Here is a 6,680-nt window from a genome sequence, read left to right as displayed (position 1 = left end):
GTTATATACTACTACGATATAACGTATAACGTTGTATAGTATTAGGATATAACGTATAACGTTGTATAGTATTAGGATATAACGTATAACGTTATATACTACTACGATATAACGTATAACGTTGTATAGTATTAGGATATAACGTATAACGTTATATACTATTACGATATATCGTATAAAGTTATATACTATTACGATATAACGTATAACGTTGTATAGTATTAGGATATAACGTATAACGTTATATACTATTACGATATAACGTATAACGTTGTATAGTATTAGGATATAATGTATAACGTTATATACTATTACGATATAACGTATAACGTTGTATAGTATTAGGATATAACGTATAACGTTATATACTATTACGATATAACGTATAACGTTGTATAGTATTAGGATATAACGTATAACGTTGTATAGTATTAGGATATAACGTATAACGTTATATACTATTACGATATAACGTATAACGTTATATAATAATACCATATAACGCATAACGTTATTTGGTATTACGATATAACGTATAAAGCTATATGCCATTACAATATAACGCATAACGTTCTATAGTATTACGATATAACGTATAACGTCGTATGGTATTAGGATATAACGTATAACGTTATACACAATTACGATATAAGGCATAACGTTGTATACTCATAGGATATAACGTATAACGTTATATACTATTACGATATAGCGTATAACGTTGTATACTATTACGATATAACGTATAACGTTGTATAGTATTAGGATATAACGTATAACGTTATATACTATTACGATATAACGTATAACGTTGTATAGTATTAGGATATAACGTATAACGTTATATACTATTACGATATAACGTATAACGTTGTATAGTATTAGGATATAACGTATGACGTTATATAATATTACGAAATATGGTGTAACGTTATATACTATTACGATATATAGCATAACGTTGTATGGTGTTGCGATATAACGTTATATAATATTGCGTTATAACGTATAACGTTATACACAATTACGATATAAGGCATAACGTTGTATGGTCATACGATATAACGTATAACGTTATATACTATTACGATATAGCGTATAACGTTGTATACTATTACGATATAACGTATAACGTTGTATAGTATTAAGATATAACGTATAACGTTATATACTATTACGATATAACGTATAACGTTGTATAGTATTAGGATATAACGTATAACGTTATATACTATTATGATATAGAGTATAACGTTATTTAGTATTACGATATAACGTATAACGATATATACCAGTACGATATATGGTATAACGTTATATACTATTACAATATAACGTACAACGTTGTATACTATTAGGATATAACGTATAACGTTATATACTATTACGATATAGCGTATAACATTATATACTATTACGATATAACGTATAACGTTATATAATATTACGATATAACGTATAACGTTGTATAGTATCAGGATATAACGTATAACGTTATATACTATTACGATATAACGTATAACGTTGTATAATATTACGATATAACGTATAACGTTGTATAGTATTAGGATATAACGTATAACGTTATATACTATTACGATATATCGTATAAAGTTATATACTATTACGATACAACGTATAACGTTGTATAGTATTAGGATATAACGTATAACGTTATATACTATTACGATATAACGTATAACGTTGTATAGTATTAGGATATAACGTATAACGTTATATACTATTATGATATAGAGTATAACGTTATTTAGTATTACGACATAACGTATAACGATATATACCAGTACGATATATGGTATAACGTTATATACTATTACAATATAACGTACAACGTTGTATACTATTAGGATATAACGTATAACGTTATATACTATTACGATATAGCGTATAACATTATATACTATTACGATATAACGTATAACGTTATATAATATTACGATATAACGTATAACGTTGTATAGTATTAGGATATAACGTATAACGTTATATACTATTACGATATAACGTATAACGTTGTATAATATTACGATATAACGTATAACGTTGTATAGTATTAGGATATAACGTATAACGTTATATACTATTACGATACAACGTATAACGTTGTATAGTATTCGGATATAACGTATAACGTTATATACTATTACGATATAACGTATAACGTTGTATAGTATTAGGATATAACGTATAACGTTGTATAGTATTAGGATATAACGTATAACGTTATATACTATTACGATATAACGTATAACGTTATATAATAATACCATATAACGCATAACGTTATTTGGTATTACGATATAACGTATAAAGCTATATGCCATTACAATATAACGCATAACGTTCTATAGTATTACGATATAACGTATAACGTCGTATGGTATTAGGATATAACGTATAACGTTATACACAATTACGATATAAGGCATAACGTTGTATAGTCATAGGATATAACGTATAACGTTATATACTATTACGATATAGCGTATAACGTTGTATACTATTACGATATAACGTATAACGTTGTATAGTATTAGGATATAACGTATAACGTTATATACTATTTCGATATAACGTATAACGTTGTATAGTATTAGGATATAACGTATAACGTTATATACTATTACGATATAACGTATAACGTTGTATAGTATTAGGATATAACGTATGACGTTATATAATATTACGATATATGGTGTAACGTTATATACTATTACGATATATAGCATAACGTTGTATGGTGTTGCGATATAACGTTATATAATATTGCGTTATAACGTATAACGTTATACACAATTACGATATAAGGCATAACGTTGTATGGTCATACGATATAACGTATAACGTTATATACTATTACGATATAGCGTATAACGTTGTATACTATTACGATATAACGTATAACGTTGTATAGTATTAAGATATAACGTATAACGTTATATACTATTACGATATAACGTATAACGTTGTATAGTATTAGGATATAACGTATAACGTTATATACTATTACGATATAACGTATAAGGTTGTAGAGTATTAGGTTATAACGTATAACGTTATATACTATTACGATATAACGTATAACGTTGTATAGTATTACGATATAACGTATAACGTTATATACTATTACGATTTGACGTATAACGTTGTATAGTATTAGGATATAACGTATAACGTTATATACTATTACGATATAACGTATAACGTTGTATAGTATTAGGATATAACGTATAACGTTATATACTATTACGATATATGGTATAACGTTATATACTATTACGATATATAGTAAAACGTTGTATGGTATTACGACATAACGTTATATATTATTACGTTATAACGTATAACGTTATACACAATTACGATATAAGGCATGACGTTGGATAGTATTAGCATATGACGTATAACGTTATATACTATTACGATATAACGTATAACGTTGTATAATATTACGATATAACGTATAAGGTTGTATAGTATTAGGTTATAACGTATAACGTTATATACTATTACGATATAACGTATAACGTTGTATAGTATTACGATATAACGTATAACGTTATATACTATTACGATTTAACGTATAACGTTGTATAGTATTAGGATATAACGTATAACGTTATATACTATTACGATATAACGTATAACGTTGTATAGTATTAGGATATAACGTATAACGTTATATACTATTACGATATATGGTATAACGTTATATACTATTACGATATATAGTAAAACGTTGTATGGTGTTACGACATAACGTTATATATTATTACGTTATAACGTATAACGTTATACACAATTACGATATAAGGCATGACGTTGGATAGTATTAGCATATGACGTATAACGTTATATACTATTACGATATAGCGTATAGCGTTGTATACTATTACGATATAACGTATAACGTTGTATAGTATTAGGATATAACGTATAACGTTGTATAGTATTAGGATATAACGTATAACGTTATATGCTATTACGATATAACGTATAACGTTGTATAGTATTAGGGTATAACGTATAACGTTTTATACTATTACGATATAGAGTATAACGTTGTATACTATTACGATATATAGTATAACGTTGTATGGTGTTACGATATAACGTTATATAATATTACGTTATAACGTATAACGTTATACACAATTACGATATAAGGCATAACGTTATATAGTATTAGGATATAACGTCTAACGTTGTAAACTATTACGATATAGCGTATAACGTTGTATACTATTACGATATAACGTATAACGTTGTATAGTATTAGGATATAACGTATAACGTTATATAATATTACGATTTAACGTATAACGTTGTATAGTATTAGGATATACCGTATAACGTTATATACTATAACGATATAACGTATAACGTTGTATAATATTACGATATAACGTATAACGTTGTATAGTATTAGGATATAACGTATAACGTTATATACTATTACGATATAACGTATAAGGTTGTAGAGTATTAGGTTATAACGTATAACGTTATATACTATTACGATATAACGTATAACGTTGTATAGTATTACGATATAACGTATAACGTTATATACTATTACGATTTGACGTATAACGTTGTATAGTATTAGGATATAACGTATAACGTTATATACTATTACGATATAGAGTATAACGTTGTATAGTATTAGGATATAACGTATAACGTTATATACTATTACGATATAGAGTATAACGTTATTTGGTATTACGATATAACGTATAAAGCTATATGCCATTACAATATAACGCATAACGTTCTATAGTATTACGATATCACGTATAACGTCGTATGGTATTAGGATATAACGTATAACGTTATATACAAATACGATATAAGGCATAACGTTGTATAGTATTAGAATATAACGTATAACGTTATATACAATTACGATATAGAGTAGAACGTTATTTACTATTGCGATATAACGTATATCGATATGTACCAGTACGATGTATGGTATAACGTTATATACTATTACGATATATCGTATAACGTTATACACAATTACGATATAAGGCATAACGTTGTATGGTCATAGGATATAACGTATAACGTTATATACTATTACGATATAACGTATAACGATATATACTCTTACGATATAGCGTATAACGTTGTATACTATTACGATATAACGTATAACGTTATATACTCTTACGATATAGCGTATAACGTTGTATACTATTACGATATAACGTATAACGTTATATACTATTACGATATAATGTATAACGTAATATAGCATTACGATATACCGTATAACGTTATGTAGCATTACGATATATCGTTTAACGTTATGTACCATTACGATACAAGGTATAACGTTGTATAGTATTAGGATATAACGTATAACGTTGTATAGTATTAGGATATAACGTATAACGTTATATACTACTACGATATAACGTATAACGTTGTATAGTATTAGGATATAACGTATAACGTTGTATAGTATTAGGATATAACGTATAACGTTATATACTACTACGATATAACGTATAACGTTGTATAGTATTAGGATATAACGTATAACGTTATATACTATTACGATATATCGTATAAAGTTATATACTATTACGATATAACGTATAACGTTGTATAGTATTAGGATATAACGTATAACGTTATATACTATTACGATATAACGTATAACGTTGTATAGTATTAGGATATAATGTATAACGTTATATACTATTACGATATAACGTATAACGTTGTATAGTATTAGGATATAACGTATAACGTTATATACTATTACGATATAACGTATAACGTTGTATAGTATTAGGATATAACGTATAACGTTGTATAGTATTAGGATATAACGTATAACGTTATATACTATTACGATATAACGTATAACGTTATATAATAATACCATATAACGCATAACGTTATTTGGTATTACGATATAACGTATAAAGCTATATGCCATTACAATATAACGCATAACGTTCTATAGTATTACGATATAACGTATAACGTCGTATGGTATTAGGATATAACGTATAACGTTATACACAATTACGATATAAGGCATAACGTTGTATACTCATAGGATATAACGTATAACGTTATATACTATTACGATATAGCGTATAACGTTGTATACTATTACGATATAACGTATAACGTTGTATAGTATTAGGATATAACGTATAACGTTATATACTATTACGATATAACGTATAACGTTGTATAGTATTAGGATATAACGTATAACGTTATATACTATTACGATATAACGTATAACGTTGTATAGTATTAGGATATAACGTATGACGTTATATAATATTACGAAATATGGTGTAACGTTATATACTATTACGATATATAGCATAACGTTGTATGGTGTTGCGATATAACGTTATATAATATTGCGTTATAACGTATAACGTTATACACAATTACGATATAAGGCATAACGTTGTATGGTCATACGATATAACGTATAACGTTATATACTATTACGATATAGCGTATAACGTTGTATACTATTACGATATAACGTATAACGTTGTATAGTATTAAGATATAACGTATAACGTTATATACTATTACGATATAACGTATAACGTTGTATAGTATTAGGATATAACGTATAACGTTATATACTATTATGATATAGAGTATAACTA

Source organism: Bombus affinis, unplaced genomic scaffold (genome assembly GCF_024516045.1).
Source record: "Bombus affinis isolate iyBomAffi1 unplaced genomic scaffold, iyBomAffi1.2 ctg00000183.1, whole genome shotgun sequence".
Lineage (NCBI taxonomy): Eukaryota > Metazoa > Arthropoda > Insecta > Hymenoptera > Apidae > Bombus > Bombus affinis.
The sequence above is the reverse complement of the archived record's forward strand: the minus strand, read 5'-3'. Positions refer to the sequence as shown.